The following is a 24,059-nucleotide window of genomic DNA, read 5'->3' as shown; positions in this document are numbered from 1 at the left end:
ACTTTCTAAAAATTAAGAGTTTTGCTTCATAAATTTGGTTTGGGCTCTCTTCCACAAAAAAAAAAAAGAAGAAGAAGAAGAAGTTATTGCCCTGACATTTAAGTCCTACAATCTTCTATTTTTAGGCAGATTACAACATAGTGTTTCCTAATTTTATGAACCTCAGATATTTGAATTCAGAATATGAACCTGATTATCTAATTTTGAAGACTACCTGAGTAGGGTGAAGGAAATAGTCTCTCTGGAAATGTCCTCTGAACATTAAATTGTTACCATAACAAATATAATGCTTGACTTTAGATAAGAAACAGATAAAATCAAACAGAAACAAAACTCATGCAAACTTATGGTGGTATTTTATTATATACATCTTCCTAAACACATTGTTAGGTAATATTTTAGCAAAACTATTCGAGCTATAGGTAGCATTACCTTACATGGGAAAGAGCCAGTTAGCTGTTTTATATATTATGACAATCTTTGATTGCTACTTTTTTAAATTTAAAATTTGTTTGACTACATCAATTTATTTACTTATTATTTTTCTTCCCACTTTATTGAGCTATGATTGACAAATAAAACTGTATATATTTCAAGGGTACAAGGTGATGATTTGATATACACATACCTTGAGAAATTATAACCACTATCAGGTTAATTAACACATTCATTACCTCATATATTTACCAGGTTTTTTTTGTGTGTAATGAGAACACTTAAGATCTACACTCTTAGCAAATCAAATATATGACACTATTATTAACTATACTCACCATGCTGTACATTAGAATCAATCAATTTAATAGTCAGCATACTCAGATATCTTAGGAAAGTGATAACATCTACAGATAAGCGTGAGTTATGTTAGCTTCATGGAGCTATAACTTATTATTGTTGGCCTATTCCCTGCTAGGTAGTATCTATTTACTTTACTGTTTGCATTCTTGTTTAGAAATATGTTATTAAAAAATATGCCCAATGCACTTGTCAGACAGAAGCTTTAATTATATTTTAAGGACGTTTCTTTGTAACAGAATTTGGATTTCCCAAGATACATAGCTTGATTGAAAAATACTGAGCAGAATATGTGATCCTTGGACTCTCATCTTACCAAAAAATAATCAAGAAGATAATGTGACTTAAATGTCTTCTATAGTGATTTTCACATAGTCCAGTGGTTCTCAAATAGGACCTGGACCAGCAGATCAGTGTCACTTGGGAATTTTAGAAATGCAAGTCCTCAGACTCCACCCAGTCCTACTGAATCAGGAACTCTGAGGACGGGGCCAACAGTCTGTTTTAACAAGGCTTCTCTGTGATCTCTGACACAATAGAAGAGCAAAAAAAAAGGTAACAGAATAAACACAAAATAACAAAAGCTATGTCTCTTCTACCACTTTTTTGTTTTATCTTGTTTGGAAAATAATTTGTATTAAAAGATAATATTTTGCCGAGAAAGCTTATTTTTATCTCCAGCAAAATTAATCAGGGTACCTATCATTCTATTTTCCATTACATGCCAACGATTCATGACTGGTTTTCAGCATCTTTTAATGTACATTAATTCCTTACATTTGCTTTCAAAAATTCTTTCAAGCAGCAGAGTGTTAGATTTCACATGTGCTTACTTCCCTCATTGAGATAATGTTACTATAATGATCTCACTTATATGCTGCATAATTAGATCTGATATCTCTCTAATGAGATATACCATGTTATTTGGAACCAGCTGCTCTATCATAGATAGCAAAGGACACTCTGCACTAAAATGTCCAAGACAGTCAAGCATGATATAAGTAGTCATCTCATACAAATTATTTTTTCCTCCTTTCTTTGAGAATTTACTTGTTTCTGGATAGATATTAATATTCACAATAACTCAAAAGTCTAAGGGAGTCAGCTGGCTTTGGCACAAAACAGAGTGTATAACAATTATTTGCTGGAAGAATAAAGACTGGCTTTCATTTATTTAAAAAAAACATAGACCACATTGCTCTAACGTACCTGCCTTTGTGCATTTACAGTATATGTTGAATTTTATGATATTATAGTTTAAGAAAGAATTTTTTCATATGAAGAATATATTTATTTCCTAAGAATGTAGGCTTAAGAATGTGGTAGTCACTTTCTCAGTAACTGCTTTTGTATGTTCAATAAATATGAGATGGAAATAAGTACAGATATATCTATGGGGCTTACTTCATTGGTTATTCACTCATATTAAAATACCTATGTGCCTTTTTAACACCAGAAAATGAATACACAGTAGACATATGTAGATATACAAAGTGACCTGCATGGAGGCATAGCCACTAGTGTGTATTCAATGGTATTCTCATCTCTCTGCTGAAGGTAAATACGTAACTATTTATTTAAACTGTATTTGCTTGTTAATGAAACCAGAGCATGCAGCTTATGAAAGTGTGGTGAATTAATGGCTAAAATGACCTCACCTGCCTATAGCCTTCTGAGTCTCTACAGAAGAGGAAATTAAGGGAGACAAACTGAACTGTGATGCTCCGGGACTCCCTTGATTCTGCCTGTCACCGTTTTAAGCCAGCTCAAAGCCTCGGAGGAGTCTGGCTGTTCCAGCCTTCCTCAGCCAGCCAGACGGTAACGGCCCACTGCTTTTATTCATTACCCTGAATGTAATGCACTAAATTTAACAAGTAACACACTCAGCGGGAATTTATTGGCCTTTTGCAGCATGATTGCAAGGTAGGATACGGGTATGGATTCCAATTACCGTTGACACCCAGATAAGAAGAACAAAGCCTGTATATAATTATTAATCAAAGCTGATATTTTAGGAAAATGACAATAAATAAATACATACATACATACATAAATACATAAATATTTTTATGCTATTTGAAGCAAATATTCCCAGGTTGAAAGAACTCTTCCTGGTTACACAATAGGAGTATTCCAATTAAAAAGAATAGCAATAATAAGATAAAAAGAGAGAAGCAAAGTGGTCCTATAAAGCAACAATTTTCACCTTAAAAATAGCCATGTGGAAAAGATATACAGTAGAGAGAAGACTAAGAAATTCCAAAACACAGACTCTTGTGCACTATGTAAATGAATGGTCAACTAAACAATCATCTTTAAATAAGGATTTAATACTTTAAGGAGAAAACAATAATCCATTTAATATTATTATTCCAGATGGTAACTATAGATGTATTAAAATGTGGCAGGAGAAGTGATTATAAAAAAATATGGTGTCACACTTTCATGTCTACAACACTGGAGTTACCCGATGATGAAAATTCAATATTGTTGGCATATGGATATTTATGACACCAATGTCTTTGGGCTACAATAAGAAAATGGGAGAAGCTAGAATTTTTACTCCCTTCGAGTAAGGGCTTGTTGTTGTTATTATTTATTCTATTTAAGAAGGCCATGGGAACATGATAAGTGTAAAAGCATAGAAGAAAGAGAACATGATTTTGTTTCACCAGACTGTATGTGAATGAAATATGTTGAAAAATATAAGGCAAATGAAATCAAAGGGAGCATCACTTCCTCTGTGATCAACCCAGATGACCAACTGAAATTACTGAAATAAGAAGCAACATGCATCATTGGTAAAGGCTTGAACCCTCACATCACACAGAATCATATCACAGCCTTGATAATTACTAGCACACTGACCTTGAGCCACTGATCTAATCTCTCTTAGGCTGTGTCCCCAAGTGTAAAATAGGAATGAGTATAGTAATTACCTGTGTCGCTATATTGACAATACTGTATTATATACTTCAAAGTTGTTAAGAAACTACATCTTAAATGTTCTCATCATAAAAAAGAAATGCTAATTATGGGACACATTGGAGGTATTAGCTAATGCTATGGTGGAAAGCATATTGCAATATATAAGTGCATGAAATCAACATATTGTACACCTTAAACTTATATTTAAATGTTATATGTCAATTATATCTCAATAAAAATTATCTGGTAAGTTATTTAATATAGTTCTGATCACAAAGTAAACACAATAAATATTAGCAAATTTTATGTTATTTTGTATCATTTTAGTCAATTCAGCATCAAGAATTATTAAACCAGGAAACAAATATCATCATAATATCATCATAATCTTTCTTTTATATCTGGACATGCTTCAGTACACATCTGAGCTCAAATATTTAGATGGAAGGAAGGAATCATAATTTCATGGCAAAGCCTGGTCATCTAACTGTGAAGTTAAAGTGCACTGCTGATACGCAGCATGCTAAGGTGTAACACTGGTCTAATGATAGCTGCCTTTGAGGGTAGGTGGTAAAATTGGAGAAAACATATATATATGTCCATGATCTATATATGGACCGCTGTATTCAGTTATCAATGCAATGAGATCTTGGTAGATCTCATCATCATCCCCATTACTTAGCAAATGAAATGAAGGATGAAACATGTTAATTGGTCTTTTCAAGACCACAGGGTTAATAGCAAGAGCCTCACTCATGGTAGGGCAAAGTGACCATAAATCAGTGTTCATTCTACTATAGTAACCTCCCTTGGTAGGTGAGCAGATAAAGGTGGACCACTGACAAACTGTATTTGTGTGAGTGTGTGTGAGTGTGTGTGTGTGTGTGTGTATGAAAAAGGCATGTGCTCTTGGTAGTTGGTATAGAGTTTGGGTTTAAACAGAGAGTAGGTAAATGAAAATCATCTCTGCTAAGCCATGGTTTTCTCTGACTTTCCCAAGTATGTCATGGAACTTACCTATTTACGGCTTTAGATAATTGAAATACTGAGATAAAATTATCTGCAGAAGTGTAAAGAGGGACTTCTATCTCAATGTCACCTACTGATGCTTCGGGAGAATCAGTGTTCACAAGGCCCATAAAATCGAAGAAAGCAGTTAAGTAACGTGAATTCCATCAACCTTCAGGGAACCCCAGCATAATAAAGGAATGATTACTTAAACTGAACAATTAACCAAAGCAACCAATCAAAAAGTATTAAAGTATATACATGAGTCAGTATGTTTATCACTGAATTCTATCACTACCCCAGAGCAGTTTTTATTCCACAATACATAGGATCCACATGTAAAAATCTTCTCAGAGAAACATGAATACTGTGAGTTTTACAATTTTAAGAAAGAATAAATAAAATTATATTTTAAGTAACACATGAGTTACTTAAATGAGTTACTTAAATGCTTACATTGAAGGAAATTCATTCATTCACTCGTTTATTCAACAATGTTACATTAACTGTCTTCTCTGGGCAATTCTGTGCTAACACTGAGGATATAGCACTGAATCAGACAGACAGGGCCCCTTCCTTCACAGTAGTGGAGAAAGATATGAAATAATCATATAGTCACAATTTTAATGAGGGTGTTGACTGTAGTGGCAGTCTATATTAGGATTTAAATCTGCTCTTGGACAGGAGGTCAGGAGAGTGTCACTGGGAAATAACTTCACATGTGCTAATGCGCTCAGCCCTACACCAACCCAATGAAATCAGTACCACTGCAATCATCACATTCACAGGTAAAGAGGAAAAAAGGTACTAGATATCTTAACACATCATAGAGTAGGTAAGGGATAGATCCCAGATACAAACACAGACCCTCTGGTTTTAGATTCTGCTCTTAACCACTGTGCCGTAGTAGTTCCTGTGCATTTGTGAAGGGATAATGAAAACACACTCCAGATAGAAAGAAAGGCGTATGGGATGAACCAGAGAAGCACTGTCCAATAGAAATGTGAGCCACATACCCATGATAATTTTCTAGCAGCCATGTCAACAAAAAGTAAAAAGAGGTTGGTACAGTACTCTGGACAAATGGTTTGATAGCCTCTCATAAATCTAAATATGCAAATATCACAAGAGTGATGGACTCAAGCATTTACCCTGGATAAATTACAACATACGTTAACACAAAAACATTCACAGGAATGTTTATGGCAACTTCATTCATAACAGCAAAGACTAGAACGGATCCAAGTGTGCTTAATGGGTGAGTAGTTAAAGTGTGGTACCTCCACACCATGGAACGCTACTTGGCAATAAAGAGGAATGAACTATTGATGCATGCAACAACTTGGATCAATCTTCAGAGAATTATTCTAAGGGAATAAAAACGATTCCCAAAAGATATATCTTGTAGGATTCCATTTACATAACATTCTTGACAGGATAAAATTACAGAAATGGAGAACAAACTAGTAATTGCTAGAGATTAGGGCCGGGGGGAGGATGGAGCCCAGGAGTGAGGTGGATGTGGTTATAAAACCACAACACAAGGAATCTTTGAGATGAAGAAACTGTTCTGGATCTTGACATGCTGGTGGAAACACATATTTACAAATGTAACAAAACTGCATAGAACTAAACTCAATACACACACATACACACACACAAGTACAATTAAAATTAAGGAAATCTGAGTAAGATGTATCACTGTCAATATTCTGGTAGGAATATGGTGACAACAGATTTGCAAGACATCACTATTGGGTAAAAGTGAGTAAAGGGAACACAGGATTTCTCTGTACTGTTTCTTACAACTGCATGGAAATCTAGAATTATCTCAAAATAAAAATGTTAATGAAAAGAAAAGACACAGATTAAGTTTGTTTCATTTTATTTAACCCAATATATCTAAAATATTTTCATTTCAACCTCTTAAACAATATAAAAATTTCTGAGATATTTTACCTTTTCTCATACTGTCCATTTAAACTGGCCATATTCCAAGTTCTCAGTAGCTACATGCAGCTAGTGGCTGCCATATCAGACAGCACAGGTGTAGGGAGTTCAAAGACCAGAAGTGAAGACAAGGTTTAGGAGGTAGGTATGGGTCAGGTTATGGAGATAGCACTTGTAATAAAATCCAGAGTCTTTGCAAAGGTCTACAGAGCCTGATATTACAGCCACCTCTGCTGCTTTCTCCCTCTCTCATTCTCCTCAGCCACACTGGAGTCCTTGCTGTTCCTGGGAAATTCCACGCATGCTCTGACCTCGACCTCTGGGAACATCCCTCTTGCTGTTTTCTCTGCCTGAAACCCTCACCCCAGGAGATCACCTTGACTTGCTTCACACTAATTGTCTCTGCTTAGATCTCTGTCCAAAGGTCTTTCCTGACATTTATATAAAAGAGCAAGTTCCACTCTTCTCCAACACTATCACTCATTCCACTGTTTTACTTTTCTTGATGATACTTACACCCTCTGACAGTCTATGTATTTACTTACTTGTTTACTGTCAGTTTCCCACCGAACCTGGAACAGTGCCTGGCACACAGAATACATCCAGTGAATATTTGCTGAATTAGTTGTTTGATGATGCTTAACTCTCTCACAGTTCTCAAATAAACTGCCTGCGCCAGGTAAAATCTACATTTTCCTTGAATTCAAAAACTGACTTAATGAATTTGAGAAATAGGGTAAAGTCTCCTGAGTTTTAAAAGCACAAAGTACAGAAGCAATACGTTGACATTCCAATAAGATCAATAACATATTTTTAATACAAAGATAGAGCTTTCAGGCTAAATTTTTTTCTAAGATTGCCACTTATTTTAGAGAACTCATTTCTGATATGATTATTTTATTTATATTTTGTTCCTATATTCATGATAAATTTATTTACATCTTGCTGCAAGATTCACTTTTTCTTTCTTTTTTTCCTTTTTTAAAAATTAGCATATGTGCTGCTGAAGCGAGCACAAAATTCACTTTTCTACCAAGTAAATTCATTCAGAAATTCAGAAACATGGTAGTCACTCTTCCTAAAAATGCTGTCAAAGCTCTCCTAATGCTCTAGGCCTTCCATGACATAGCACCTTCTTCAAGACACATTCTCCAATAACTGCAATCAGAATTTCTTACTCTCTAGCACTTCCATTATTGCATGAGATACGTGCCTTAATTCAACACCAATTCCAGTCTACTTATAGCAAAGATATTTATGAAGATGTTCTCTCTCCAGGAAGGCAGAAACTTTCTTTTTTTTCTCTGTCACTAGCATAAAGCTTTACACTTCTCAGTTGGACTTAGATAAATATTTGATGAATTGAATGAATTCTGTTTTGTTTTAATAATGTATGCATACATCTAGTGTAGAATACTTGGTAGGCAAACATTGTATAAGATACCTCTCAAACACAAATTCACACCACACAGTATTTTTTCCCAGAAGAGAACTAATAGTTATTAAGCGCCTATGATACATTAAAGATTTTACATGTGATCTGAGTTCCCTTAATATATAGATTATTATTATTATTAACTTTGTATCTATGAGGAAATGGAAGCTCAGAAAGAACACGAAACTTTTACAAGGTCGAATGGCTATTAAATGTCAGGATTCTCCTTGTCTGTCAAATCCCCAAGTCGAAAGTTTTATTTCACACTTCATAGTAGGGCTCAAATACTTCAACACAGAGATGCCTTTTGGAGACAAGTGACATGAGGTATATATTTTTTAACAAAGTTACACAAAGTTTCTGGGACCCCAAGGAAGATATTAATAAATTAGAGATTATCTAGAGAAATGCAACCAAGATATGTTGAGCTCCTAAAACTATATGTTATGTAAGATTAAGGAATTGAAGCCTTTTCTCCAAGAAAATGATAAATGATACTGCATGGTAAGGATTTGCCCTTCTTTAAAGAGAGGTCTGACCTTTGTTCCTGGCTCCTGGGAGGTAACCTCTGAACCTTTGGAAATTCCCAAGTGATAGGAGTAACTATTATTCATGGAGGACCTTTTGGACAACCTGGTAAATCAATCCATCAATCATGCATATGTAATAAAGCTCCAATAAAAACTCTGTATTTTGAAGCCCACATGAGCGTCTCCTGTTGGCAATATACTATGTGTGTTGTCACACATCATTACTTAGAAGGAGAACACATTCTGAGGACAATGGAAACTTCCATTTGGAACCCTCCCAGACTCTGCATGTGTCTCTTCTTTTGGCTGATTTTCAGTACCATGTCCCTGTAGTAGCTGAAACTGTAAGTGTTGTAGGTTTAAGTTAGTTCTGTGAGCTGATCTAGTGAATTATCAAACTTGAAGGAAGATTTGAAAAACCCTGAATTTTCAGAAGTGTGGGTGGACTTTGTAGTTGGTCTCTAACTCCTTGCAGTTAAGCTATAAAATCTTGGGCAGACTTGATGGACTGGAAGACCACACCCTTAACTGTGTGTAGATGTATAACAATAATACTATAATTTTAGAGATCCTTAAAGATGTATTACAGCATATTAAAAACTTGTGAAGAGGAGAGGCATGAAAAGTGACCTTAAATATTCAAAGTTTTGTCATGTAGACATGTTTGATACTGTTAGAAAAAATTTGGCTCAATGTACGAAAGAACTTTCTAAAAATTAGAGCTATCCAAAGATATCATTAACTGCCTATGAAAGCAGTAAACTCTCTACCACTGAATATGTTAACTCCCATGTACAGTGCTATAATCCACATGGATTATTAAGGGATTCTGGCCTCAGAGGAGGGAGGGTAATTTTTAAGATATCTTCAAACTTTAAGATGCTGCTATTTTATGGTCTATATTTCTGCAAAATAGCAACTAATAGAACCAAGATAACATATTCAGTAGGGCAAGTTCTTCAATTTGGCTCTTACAAAATCTGTTAATTTTGTTTTGCTTAAAAATACCAGAAAAAAAGGAATGCTCTAGGATAGAACATTTAAATTTATACAGTGCTGGCTTAATCTTCCCACATAAGTTTCTGTCATTATCAGGATAAATTAAGGAATACTTACTTTCAAATGTTAACGGAAAGTGTCTCTTCTCTGAAAAACTGTTCTATCACCAACACAGAATTTTAATGATGTACCATAAGAATTGATATTCAGTTACAAATCAATCAAACTCCAGAAAAGCTTTTTCAAACGAATCATTAGTGGATATAAACAACATGTAAAACTGTTAAACAAGAACATAAACTACACACTTAACAACAATGTAATTTAATGTAAAATATATTTACTTGCATTTTATGAAACTTTTTTTTCACATTATAATATCCCAATAAATGTCACATCAGCAGCTCATGAAAAATACCTTCTGAGGCTTCCTGAGTAATGGCCATTTTTTTATACTCAACTGAATTTTAGGTTCTTGAGTAAAACTCTCAGAGTATGGGTTTTATTGAACAAATAGAAACTAACCTATTTCTTGGTATAAAGAACATTACATTTCACATATTGCTGTTAATATTCTGATCAGCACAAAGCATTGTCAGAACAAGCAACACAAAAGCACTTTACTAAAGGGAGCTAATTTCATGGACCTTATGATGTTACGAAATATAAAATAAAATAATAAGAATCATGCCATATGAGAAGTGTAATACTCCCTGGTCCAACATTGCCCAGAATATCTCACTGCTGTTGCTCTGTAGACACTGTATGCTTGGGGTTGCCGCGGGCTATCCTTGTCTATTTCCACATCATCATTTTGCTCTAAAATCTCAGTCTGCTCCAGGTTCCTAACTGTGACAAGTATGATATGATATGATGTAATAATTAAAAAATTATATATTAGATTAAGTATCTTAATTTAAAACAGAAAATTCCTTAAAAGTTGGTAATGATGATATAACAGAGCAATATGTCTCTTTACTTACTTTGGGGGCAAAAGCAGTAGGAAAAATAGAAGTTTAAGAAGTGGGTCATAGACTCCCACTTCATTTTGTAAATTTATGTAACTTCTTGGAAAAACCTCTCCAATTCTTGATATGGAATTAAAATAGATTCAGGGAACCTTAGAACTTGAAGAAAATTCATTAATGTAATACAGTTCTCAGAGTCTAAGGAAGATTTTCTCCCAGTTTCAAAATAGAATATGGGTCTAATTTTAGTGATGTATTATTGAAAAAGTGGAGTATTTTATATATGATACCATAGCTTTGAACTCAAAGCATCCATACAAATGGAAAAATTAGCTATAATTTATCCCCAATAAATATATAAAGGAAAGTTATATCCTCTTCACGTTTGGCAAGGGATATGAGACTAAAGTGCTGTCAATAATGAGCTAACTATAAATTAACTCCCTTTAGTTTTCCAGTTTTTTTTCATAAGAGGAATTAAAAAGATGACCATCGAGGTGGCTATTTAAAAAGCCATACCATTTCTGAAAGTTCGTAAACAACCACATGATTTTTTCTCCATTCCCAAGAATACATACATACTTCTGTTTTTAAACGACAAATGACATTTCATATAATGTCTTCATGTTTTTATCTCAACTCTGCACTCCCAGGATCGTGACAGAGTTGCACCATCTTCTTGGAGTAGGCTGGAATGGTTCATATGCTCCATCACAAGACAATTTTGATGCTTTGAATTGTCCCCATAATTTAGTCCATATTGGTCTTCCCTAAAGTTTTTATAAAGTTAAAAGTCACCACAAAAGTCTAGTTCTAATGCAATATCCCTCATTCTTTTCTGAGAATGAACTCGAATTAGTTTGTATTGGAGAAGCTCTACATATTACCTTGTATTGGTTCAAGGCTACTTCCCTTGGAATTTCTCCATAATTTAATCCAATTTCAGACATATGAGTTCAGACCTGCTCAGTTGATGGAATTCCTGAAGATTAAGGTGCTCTTTTTGAAATATCATAAAATAATATTATATTAAATTCTAACATATGTGTTTGAAATGTTTGATTCCTAGATGATGCAACCATAATTAAATACTAGAAAATCACAAACTTCCTCCCACTTAGTCACAATAAAGACAGGTTTTCTATGTGCTTCCTGGTGGGATGTATACAATATCATTTACGAACAAATCTTACTAAATCAAAAAGGAGAAGAATCTGAATGTAGCATTGCAGTGGAGCACTTGGTTTACAGGAAACACCAGTAGAGAAGAACATGACTAATGACACTTTAGGGATGAAATCAGCAAAATCTAGAACGAGAAAGACACTGAAGGGTAACTGATTCTGTTTCATCAACAAATAAATTGCAAAGAACTAAAAGAAGAGGAACCTATATATTGAAATGGACTTTGGACATATGTCAACCAAATGCCACGTGTGGCTCATGTCTGTGTCCTCATTCAAACAAATTAACATTTAAAAAATGAGACAATCAGGAAAATTTGTACACTTATGGAATATTTGATGATATTACAAAACTATTGCAAATATTTGTAGGGTAATAGTGACATTATGCTTTATAAAAAGCAGTGCTCTACTTTTAGAGACAAATATTGAAATATTTATAGATGCATGCATATTATGTGATACATGAGCTTGCTTCAAAATAATCCAGGAAGTTAGAAATGAGTAAATGGTGGGTACAGATGAAACCAGATTGGCCATACATTGATAAAAGTTGAATAGTTGGGTATATACATTCAAAGAAAGTGAAATCACTGTCTCAAAGAGATACCTGCAGCCCCATGTTCATTGCAGCATTATTTACAAATAGCCAAAACATGGAAACAACTTAAGTATCCATTAGTGGATGAACAGATAAAGGAAATGTGCTGTGTATGTATATGCCTGTGTGTGTATATATATATACATAATATATGCATCTATAATATAGTAGAATATTATTCAGCCATAAAAAATTAGAAAATCCTGTCATTTGTGACAACCTGGGTGAACCTTGAGAGCACTGTGCAAAGTGAAATAAGTCAGAGAGTGGAAGACAAATACTATATAATCTTGCTTATATGTAGACTCTAAATAAAAAACGAACCCCTAGAAATAAATTGCAGGTTGATGGTAGCCAGGAGCAGGGAAGTTGGGGAAATGAATGATGATTATCAAAAGGTACAAATTTCCAGTTATAAGATGGATGAGTTCTGGAGATCTAATGTACAGCATGGTGACTGTAGCTGACAATATATATCTAACACCTGAAATTTGCTGAGAGTAATCTTAAATGTTCTTCCCACAAAAAAAGGTAACTATATAACTATCTGAGGTGATGAATGTGTTAAATAACCTTATTGTGATAATCATTTCACAATATACTACACAATGTTACTTGTTAAATATAACTCAGTGCAGTTGGAAAAAAGATGTCAATCCCCCCCCCCACAATAAATCATTAAATAGTTGAACCTCCATGCGTGATGAACATTTAGAGGTTCATTATGCTATTCTAATCCGTATATCTTTTTCCACATAAACGTTCTTTTTAAAAGAAAGCTGATTACCTAAAATATATTTTCATTAATATTAGAATGAGCAGAAAACCAAAAGAAAATGTAGCAAAAATACATATGAAAGAGTTTATTGAAACAGAAAATACAACTCATTCAGTAATATTTGGGGATTGGGGGAGAGGAGGGAGTGGATTCTGACCAGGGTTTAGTGTGAGGTATTCTGTTGTTAAAATGAGTCTTCTAGAACAAAGGGTCATCAAGAATCAATGCAGGATAACTACCAGAAAACTAATATATTTGAATTATGTGCTAGTAAAAGCACAGAGGAAAAGACTAAGATTAGCTAGAAGGTTAAAAGGAATACTCTTGTTCTTAACTCATTTCACAGACCAAACACTAAGTCATGTCTTATACGAGGACAGAAAACTTCATAGATTGAAGAGAATGAGCAAAGGATACTAGAGGGTAAATAATTTAAATAGCACTTTTATGGTATTTAAAATAGCCTTTTCTCCTAAATGCTGAGTGATTAAACCTAAACTGTGTGTTAACTGCTTTCGGGGTTAATATATATTTTTTCACTAACTTCTTTTAGATTGATGTCCTTTTTTGGTGTCTGGTCATTCAAACCGTTGTCAATATTTTGCCTGTTATTCTACTAGTACCGTCTAACTGGTCCTGAGCAGCATTGTTAGTAGCTCAACACTATAGACATCCATGTTACTAATTCAATCTGAGCGTCTGCCTCAAAGCTTGAGTGAAACCTTTACCTTTTGTTGGCCCAGCCCTGGTCTGGAACTCATTGGAGTGTATTTGTTAGAATTACAGTCAAATTGAACCCACTATTCAATCAATAATTGAACTGTGTTTCTAAGATGCTTTCTGTTTCCTTCTGTTTAACACTGAAGGAAAATAACACAGCTTGACCCTTGTGAAGTGTTATGAAGAGCTGCAGTGAAGTGGAGACTTCTTTTATTCTGGTTGGAGTATTTTGTTGCTATCTTAACCTTGAGCTGGGCAGAATCATGAATAGCTACATAAAATTCCTTTATCTTTGTTGCTTCCAAGTTAAGAGGCCTTATTAACACAAGGCATTAAAACTGGATTGAGTCTGTAGCTAAACATTTAATTTTAATGCTTATAATGACTTAAACTAAGAGGATAATAGCTACCATTTACTGAGTATGTATTTTAACGAAACACGGATCTAAGGGCTTTACATACAGCATTACAATTATATACTTTTTCATTATTTATTGACATTCCAAGAGATCATCCAGCCAGTCGCACCCATCAAGCCCACCACTGTCCTATAGAATTTGCAGTGGTGGTGAACAAAGTTATTGCTGCATTTAAATAGGTATCCTGCTGTGGGCTGGAGCCAGCTCATACTGATTCAGGAGACTATTATATGCATCTTTCCCCAACTTCAAGGTTAAGTGACATCATATTGGTAGTTTAAAATGGCCATGATGGGAGAATTTACACTACAGAAATTAGTAAACATCTTTTTTTCTCCCCCAGAGAGCCAACTGTTAGACATTTACCAATACACCATTGTTATTGCTACTGCAGTGACAGTTTAAAGTTAGGAAATGCCTAATATTGAACAAAGAAGGAGAGAAAGGGAAAAACAAACAAAACAAAACAAAACAAAAAACAGCCTCAGTAGTGTTCTGCCCACAAGCCACTTCCCAAGTTGTTTTGTTTCTTGAAAGAATCAGGTGATAGAGCCATGGTCCTTTGGGCATTGTCTCAATAACTTGGTGGGAGGAGAAACGGGAAAGACTCTACATCAGGGGCCAGCAAACTACCGTCTGTGTGCTGAATGTGGCTGATTCCCTGTTCTAATAAGCAACATGTTATTGGAACGAAGCCACACCCATTTGTTTGTGTGTTGTCTGCGGCTGCTTTCACAGCTCAACAGAAGTGCTGAGAAGTTGTGACACAGACTGTACGGCCCGCAGAGCCAAAACGATTTACTATCTGGTCCTTCACAGAAAAAGTCTTCCTCCATGAGTGACTAGGGTTGAAATGGGTTGGGTATATGGATGATGCTTTGAGTTTAATGCATGCAAGGATGAGGTATAAATATGCTTCATTTCCTGGTTTAACCTCAATATAATGAAGAGAGTTGCAGAAATATAAGTTATGTCCCTCAATGTTATTGCATCTAGTCAAGCAACTTCGCCATGTAGGATGAGATTTCATTCATTGTGCTGGGAACACTTATTATTGGTCTCACATAGGTTGGGATACCCAGACATGCACCTGGATCTCTTTATTCAATCATTCATTCAACAAATATTTATTAAGGTCTACTAGGGTGGACCCTAGCCTACTAGGTTCTAGGAATCTAGGAATTAGAAGTATACTCAGGAACAATCAAAGCTCCTGTCCACAAGGAACTTACACTTTAGTGGGAAAGGCATGTACTTGTTTCCTTGCTGTCTAATATCCTATCAAGAAGTGATAAGCGCTATGAAGAAAACGGAAAGCAGTAAAGGTAATGGACAATGAATGACATACTTTTTTGAGATGTTTAGGGAAAGTACCTTTAAGGAGGTGACATTTGTGCAGAGACGGGAATAAAAGTAAAGGAATGAGTCATGCGATCCTGGCAGAGGGAACAGAAAAGGCTAACGCCTCCAGTGGGCGTGTGCTCAGCTGGCTGAGGAAAGGCAAGGTGGAGGGTAAAAAGAGGGGAGTGATGATGTCAGCAAGGTAGGCAAAGGCAAGGTCATGGAGGACCTTGTAAGCACAATAAGGATTATGTACACTGTTCTAATTACATGGAAAACCACTGGGAAGTTGCGAGGAGGGTGCTGACTTTGATTGATATGCACTTTAAATGAACGCCCTATCTTTTGTGCATAGTAGAGACTACAGTATGCACAACCTACAGTATACAGTAGGTAATAAGAGGGAAGAAGATCAGTTACAAGGCTATTGCAATCATGCAGGCAAGAGATGACCTGTCTGTGTAGGGGTTATTGGAAACCATGAGAAGACAGCTAAAAGGACTTTGGATGCACAGATAAACTATGGTCAACTAATCTATGACAAAGGAGGCAAGGATATACAATGGAGAAAAGGCAGCCTCTTCAATAAGTGGTGCTGGGAAAACTGGACACTACATGTAAAAGAATGAAATTAGAACACTCTGTAACACCATACACAAAAATAAACTCAACATGGATTAAAGACCTAAATGTAAGGCCAGACACTATAAAACTGCTAGAGGAAAACATAGAAGAACACTCTTTGATATAAATTACAGCAAGATCTTTCTGCACCCACCTCCTAGAGTAATGGAAATAAAAACAAAAATAAATAAGTGGGACCTAATGAAACTTCAAAGCTTCTGCACAACAAAGGAAACTATAAGGAAGACGAAAAGACAACCCTCAGGATGGGAGAAAGTATTTGCAAACGGATCAACACATGAAGGATTAATCTCCAAAATATATAAACAGTTTATCCAGCTCAATATCAAAAAAACAAACAACCCAATCAAAAAATGGGCACAAGACCTAAATAGGCATTTCTCCAAAGAAGACATACGGATGGCGAAGAGGCACATGAAAAGCTGCTCAACATCACTAATTATTAGAGAAATGCAAATCAAAACTACAAAGAGGTATCACCTCACACTGGTTAGACTGGGCATCATCAGAAAATCTACAAACAGTAAATGCTGGAGGAGGTGTGGAGAAAAGGGAACACTCTTGCACTGTTGGTGGGAATGTAAATTGATACAGCCACTATGGAGAACAGTATGGAGGTTCATTGAAAAACTAGAGTTGCCATATGACCCAGCAATCCCACCACTGGGCATATACCCAGAGAACACCACAATTCAAAAAGACACACTGCACTCCAATGTTCATTGCAATAGCCAGGTCATGGAAGCAACCTAAATGTCCATCAACAGATGAATGGATAAAGAAGTTGTGGTACATATATACAATGGAATACTACTTAGTTGTAAAAAGGAACGAAATTGGGACATTTGTAGAGTCATGGATGGACCTAGAGGCTGTCATACAGAGTGAAGTGAGTCAGAAAGTGAAAAACAAGTATCATATATTAACACATATATGCGGACTATAGAAAAATGGTACAAATCAACCAGTTTACAAGGCAGAAATAGAGATACAGATGTAGAGAACAAACATATGGACACCAAGAGGGGAAAGCGGGGGGTTTGGGGTGGGATGAATTGGGAGTTTGGGATTGCCATACATACGTTACTAATGAGAAAAAAATATCAAATTGTACGCTTTAAATATATGCAGTTTACTGTATGTCACTTGTATCTCAATAAAAGTTCTTAAAGGAAAAAAAAGGACTTTGGATGGATGGAAAATGCTTGTAGAATTCCTAAGGTCTCTTTATAATTGAGTGCTAATTCTTACTACATAGAACACAGAGTAGAGAAGAATTCATACATTCATTCAACAAATACATTGATCATTAATAAGAAAACACGTGCTGTGTACTTGAGATTAAAAGTTAGAAGAAGCTCAGTTTAGTGGAAAATAACTGCCAACAGCTGATTTTCTCGCATAACAGCTCTCTTATTTCATACAATCCCCCCCCGCCACCGCCCTGACCTCAACCCCCTCCACTAAGTTCTCTGCATTCACAGGACCCTGCCAGACCCATGGCTGCTCTCACTCAAGACATCTGAGGCTGCTGCCATTCAAGATGCGCTTCTCATCCCGAGTCTGAGAATGGAAGGAATGGATGAAAACAACACCGTCAATGTGGAACTCAAGCACATGCTCGTGCACACATGCACACACACAAACGCATCCTACTTTTAATGTCCAACTGTTGGGTCTTCCAAGTCTTTCCTATCTCTATTGACACAGTTATGTGATTCTCCAGACAATTAAGCATGGAATTTCTTTAATTCATGTTTTAATTATGGTGGTCTCAACTCTCCCTCATTCCTTTCTTACCTTTTCACAGGACTGTTTTAAGTGAAATACACTAAACTTTTCAAACAGATTCCCTTGAAGGTCTTTCTTATTGTTTGATATATAGAAAGACATACTCTCTCATATTAACTGTACAGGTAGGTCTTCGTGTTGCCGTGGGTATTGTGAATTCAATATCTGTTCTAAAAGTTATGCTTCTTCCTTTGTCCTAAACAAAGGGCAGATCTTTGCTGATTTTCCAAACCAGGCAGATTCAAGCCTTGAGTCAACATTTGGGCATTTTAGCAGTGATGGTGTTGTTCCCCGTGGCACAGACCTGCCTGTGACTCCAAAGGAACCTTTCAATGTCAGCAAAAATCAAGAGTTTATAAAAAGGAGAGGGAGGGGTATGAATCAACTGGCAGACAGTTCTGGAAGCTGAGAAGAAGTGTACCAAGCTAATATTCCTGAAAATGGTGTGTTTGAAATCTAAGTACTGTGGAATCCAAATCACAACACAAGAAACTTCAATATGACTTAAAAAATTATTAAAGAAGCAGAGAAATGATAATGACCAGGGAAAGTTCTATACACTACATGTTATATGTAAAAGACATAAGTACATATACCATATTGTTGATATATTTTTAATTTTGAAAATGCTGCTCGGTGTACAATCTTGATCAAATTTTCCTTAGTGTTACGATGAAGATAAAGAAAAATGAAATGAGGCTTGGTAATCCTCTCTGAGGTATAGGTGGACTTCCTCCACTTCACAAGAAAGGCTTAGGAGAGTGCCTTGGGAGCTCGGGAAGGGTTAAAGTTTTGTCTGTGACACTGAGATTGAGGCCAGCTGTAGGTCATATTCACGTCCCAGTCACAGGAAAATGAACCTGTGAGACAGAACCTAATTATCTGCTAAACCAAAAGCCAGTCTCAGTTCAATAACTTACGACAGAGCTAGCAGCCAGATATAGTGTTACCATGGCAACGCTGGAAAAAGCTCCACTGCGGTTGAGAATGAGGAGGAAGGGAAGGAGACTGTAACCCTAAATGTGCTGTAGCTGTTTGATCTCGGACATGTAGGTCTGTCTAGAAAACCAGGTTATTCTCTACATGCCTACCATTGTCTATTCACTTGAATATCTGCCACAATTGCTGAAAAGAAAAACGCAATAATAAGGTCCTCTAGGCTTAAAATAATCCAATAGTAAATGGTTAACTGGGAATTAAAGAAAAAACATAAGCTTCCTTTTCCTCCTCCTCCATGCCATCCCCAAATACAGATAAAGCAGGACACAAAGGGTGGGGATTCTTGAATAGTTCATCATTGCAATGAATGAGTTCTGTGTCCATGAAATTCATTGTCACCCTCTTTCCTCTTATCGCCAAATACCAAGATATTTTTGAGAGAAAACTTTTTGGAATTAAGCAATACTATTTGCTTTTCTAAGGGGAAGAAGTAGGACTGGAGAGTAGAAGAGAAATAATTTTTCTCTGTGACCTCTATCTAAACTTTCAGGTGAATAATTTCCTGGAATATTGAGTTAAGAAGAATCATACATTAGAGGGAGATAAGCCCAGCCAGGTTGGTCATTTTTCTTCTTGCCAGTTCAACTTTGTAGTTCTTTCTGGAACAGCACTGGATTCTGAATTTAGAATATGATAAGGCTTACGCACGTAAAAACTTCACTAGCCAGTTTCCATGAATATTGTGAAAACAGCATCTCACTAAAAATATTTGTAGAAGTAATAAGAGCCTACCATAGAGTCACATGCACTTAGAGGGGGAATTCAGAAGAACGTTCCTTTCTCTCTCTCTCTCTTTCAATCCTTCCCAATGGAGACAAATCACGTTAAAGCTTGTCAGTTACAATTATTGGATTTCAACATATTTGACAATTTTGATATGCCATCAATGATGTAATAAGACACATCTAGTACATAATGTTATCACTTGGGCTTGCTATCCAGCTGCGATACCAAATCTGAATTGCATAGATACATATGTATAAATATACAGATACAGCAGTGTTTCTGTATAACTCATAAACACACTGGGCTTGGAATATGGAGAGGAAGGGATACGGAGATGAATAATATCCTCTTCACATGCATGAATAACTCTGCAGTAATGCAAATGAGAAAACACAAAATGGAAAGTAGGTTTCTTCTAGCAGAAATATGACTAAGAACGTAGCCTGAAATTTGCCAATATATTAGAGTCATTTATGATGTCTGTGAATTTCCTTTAAGGTGTCACATCTTTTAAAAACATTTTACCCTACCCTATTATATTTTCAGTATATAATTACATAAATATAGAAACCTACAACTTTAAATTCCTTTAAACTGCCACAATGCATGAAAAGGAGCTTTAGGATTTTAAGACGATAAAAGGTTGTGGGGGTGGGGGCGAGTGGTGTGTGTGCAGACAAGCAACATCAAAGGGCAATATGAATTTTCTGATTAATTTCCAGGTAGAAGTAACCTAACCTCTGCTCCTGACCGTAGGTTAATTCCTTTTCAAGTAAGTAGAAGTCAGAGTGTATACCTCTTTCTAAGATGTTTCTGAGACCTGGTTATTAAAGAGTTTTATTGGTTGCGAAGATGCCAACAATACAGTCCAATAAACTGTTTGGATCCTGTTACTCATCATATGAATAAGTTTTTCTCTGAGTCTTTCCACTTACATGAATTAATTAATTGGAAAAGAAAATGAAGCAATTTTATCAGAAAAGCATCTGAAAGAGCTATTGATTCAAATGCTTTTACATTTTAACCTTATCACACATGATTAGCTTGCAGATATGAGCTTAATAATGATGCAAAACACGAGATTTCACTGGAGTCTCTGTTCCACCTGAATTGCTAGGAAAGATACTGGAAGCACTAGCAAAGAAATAATACTGTTTTCCTCATGATGTTTTTTTAATCAATGGTTTTGAAGAGATGTGCTATGATTTTACACAGCATATTCTCAACTATTCCATTGCATGTTTTCTTTAGTATCATCAATATCTCCTATATTTGGGTGGGGGGCAGATGTGCTTGTGTATGCTTTTGTTTCTTTCTAATTGTAATTTTAATGTCCATCCATAAGTAAGAATTTTGTGAAGCACATGCTCCATCCAGTACAAAGGCACGGATATGTTCAATTAACATTAAACATATACAGGGAAACAAACTATCGCTGAAACTAAGTTTACACTTTAAAACTAAGTTTACAGATTAGAATAATCTGCTTGCCATCTGGAAGGTACTCAATGTGTTCACTGATTGAGTGAACAAATAAAGGAGCCTATCTGACAAAGAGAAAGCAAAGTCTTGAAAGAAACTTGAAAAAGACTACATCCTATGCTAAACCTTGGATAAACTACTTGAAAAACGTTCTAATTTCCAAAGGTTCTTAATTCACTCACTAGAAAGGAAATGGGAAAGAAAATCTAGAGATATAGTTATCACTATTGAATCTACCATTTTAAAATGGACTAGAATATTCTAGAATATATGAGAATTTAGTACATAATAAAGGTGGCATTTCACATATCTGATTTCCACTTTCTCCCCGCTAAGGCTACCCCCTGTTTTCTGGTCCTCACTAACCTCTGCTAACATGTCTTTTTGGGTGTTGGTCTTTCACCCTTAGAAAATGCATGAAATTCTTCCCTCAGCAGTGAAACTATATATATAATGCTGCTCTCCACAAGCCCAGCTTGCTGATTAGACCTCTTTCTTTGGTTCTAACTGTTGTGGATCTTCTGAACCTCCACAGCATCCTCCATCTGTTTTCAGCTAGCTCCCTGATGCCTCTTGAAGGCAAGGAAACGTCTCCAGATCTCTCCCGTGCCCTGGGAGGGCTTTCTTGGGAGAAGGTGATGGGTTTAGGGTGAGAGAGCGAGGATGCTAGTTCAGACTCCCTCTAGTTCTCACTTGCTGCCATTCCTATAAGCATCTACAAAGCTGGCCCCCACCCCCAGGAGGGTTCCAGGTGGCAGGGCTCATAACCCCTCTGGCCCTTATGTCTTCATACTCATCCAGCAGGAATCTGTTACCCACCCCCCTCCCCCAGAAGCTGCAGTAGTCAGAACAGAATTTGCGATGCTCCTTGTCTACATCCAATTTTCTCCCCTCTCTCTTGTACACTAGGCTCCTCACTGTCCACAGCCTAGAAAGTTTCGTGCTGCCCTGTTTGATGGGCAACTACTTCTAACTCATATCCTGAACTCTTCTCTAGCTTAGGGTTAACTTTTATAAGTTCTAAGATCCTGATCTCTAGCATCAGGTGAATATTTCTAATCAAGCCCTTTAAGAATGAAATATAAAACCATTTCCCTCTTCCAGAGCCTAGCTCTTCCAAATCAGAACAGTTTGTATTGAGCTTCTTGTACTTGCTGTAAATTTTAAAAAATAATCTGCTAAGCACTTTAAATCTTCTGTTGATTCTGTTTTTGATTGTCTGCCCTTCCACTAAAGCAGTATGTGTCATTGATCAAGTAAGACAGAAAAATACGGCAACGAACATAAATTGGGGAAGTAATACCTTTGGTTAAAAATTTCCAGATATAGTGGGAAGCTGCTGCATAGCACAGGGAGATCACCTGGGTGCTTTGTGACGACCTAGAGGGGTGGGATGGGGAGGGTGGGAGGGAGGCTCAGAGGGAGGAGATATGGGGATATAAGTATACATGTAGCTCATTCACTGTGTCGTATATCAGAAACCAACACAACACTGTGAAGCAATTATACTCCAATAAAGATGTATAAAAAGTTTCCAGATATCATTTCACATGCAGTTAATCACTTGGCTCTGCCAATTCTATCTTCTAAGCATTTCTCTGTTCGCTCCTTGTCTTTCTACCTCCACTGCCACCACCTTCATTCAGGCCATTATCAAATGTCCCAATTAATATATCAGTGGAATAATTATATATAATTATATAAATGTGCATTTATCATCAGAATGCTATTTATATTAGGAGAAAAGGATGGAAAGAAACTCAGTTTACACCTGTGAATGAAGTAGTTAAATATACTATATTACACTCAAACAATAACATAATGAGCATATGCTAAAATGATATGTGGGAAAGTGCTCATTTGGTATTTAATAATTAAAAAGCAAGTTACAAATATTTATGAAGATATTCAGTGTATGTGTGTGTGTGAATGAAAGAAAAGAGGGAGAGAGGGAAGTATGATTATATACGATATGATAACAGGAGTTATTTGCTGAGTAATGAAATTAATATATATACATACATATATATTTTCTATCTGTCTGTAATTTCTGATCTTATAAAATGAATGCTTGTTGTTATGCAGGAAAAGTTTCATTTATTTTGTAAACAAACTAGTTGTCTTTGGACTAATGTGAATATATGTTAAATTAGCTTAAGATGGATTGAGACTAGTAGGTTTAATAACATTGGACTGGTGGGTTACTCCATTTGTAGGTACTCTATTTTTAACCAGTAATACTATCTTTCCAGTTGCAAACAGAAGAATTCAGGCATTTTCAGGATATGAACCACTTGAGGAAGACTGGAGTTTGAAATGAGATATGTTTTCATAAATGTTACAAAGAAATTTCTACCTCTTTCCAATCAACATATTTATTTAGGCTGAAGGTTGAGATAAAATGTCTCTATATCATGGTTTTGTTTCATTAGTTACTGAATGCTTAAAAATTATTAGTGAAATACTATGACAGAGATTGCTAGTTTTCTGTAATATCTATTCTCCTCTTTCTCCTCTGGTTTTTAGCTGGATGAATGAATACCCCAAATAAAGTGTACATTTCCATGCACCCATTCCCCAAAAGCTTTGTGTACCTGCTGACTAAGTTCTAAGGGCATGGGGGCAGGTATGTATAAGAATTCCAGGAATTTTCTTTAAAAGAAAGTGCATTGTCCTTATTTTCCTCTTTTTATTCCTACTGACCGAAAAACAACATGGTTTAGCTTCAATGATCATCTTGGGATTACCTGACAAATGAAA

General features: G+C 35.9%; 1 long non-coding RNA gene across 10 annotated transcripts in view; it reads right to left on the bottom strand.

The window, feature by feature from the left end:
* Positions 1–24,059, bottom strand: part of LOC130830033 (uncharacterized) — a 206,829-nt gene that overhangs the window by 15,637 nt on the left and 167,133 nt on the right. The window lies entirely within an intron of this gene.

This window comes from Hippopotamus amphibius, chromosome 10 (assembly GCF_030028045.1).
Source record: "Hippopotamus amphibius kiboko isolate mHipAmp2 chromosome 10, mHipAmp2.hap2, whole genome shotgun sequence".
NCBI lineage: Eukaryota > Metazoa > Chordata > Mammalia > Artiodactyla > Hippopotamidae > Hippopotamus > Hippopotamus amphibius.
Note: the sequence above shows the minus strand (reverse complement) of the source record. Positions and strands in the feature narration are given on the sequence as shown.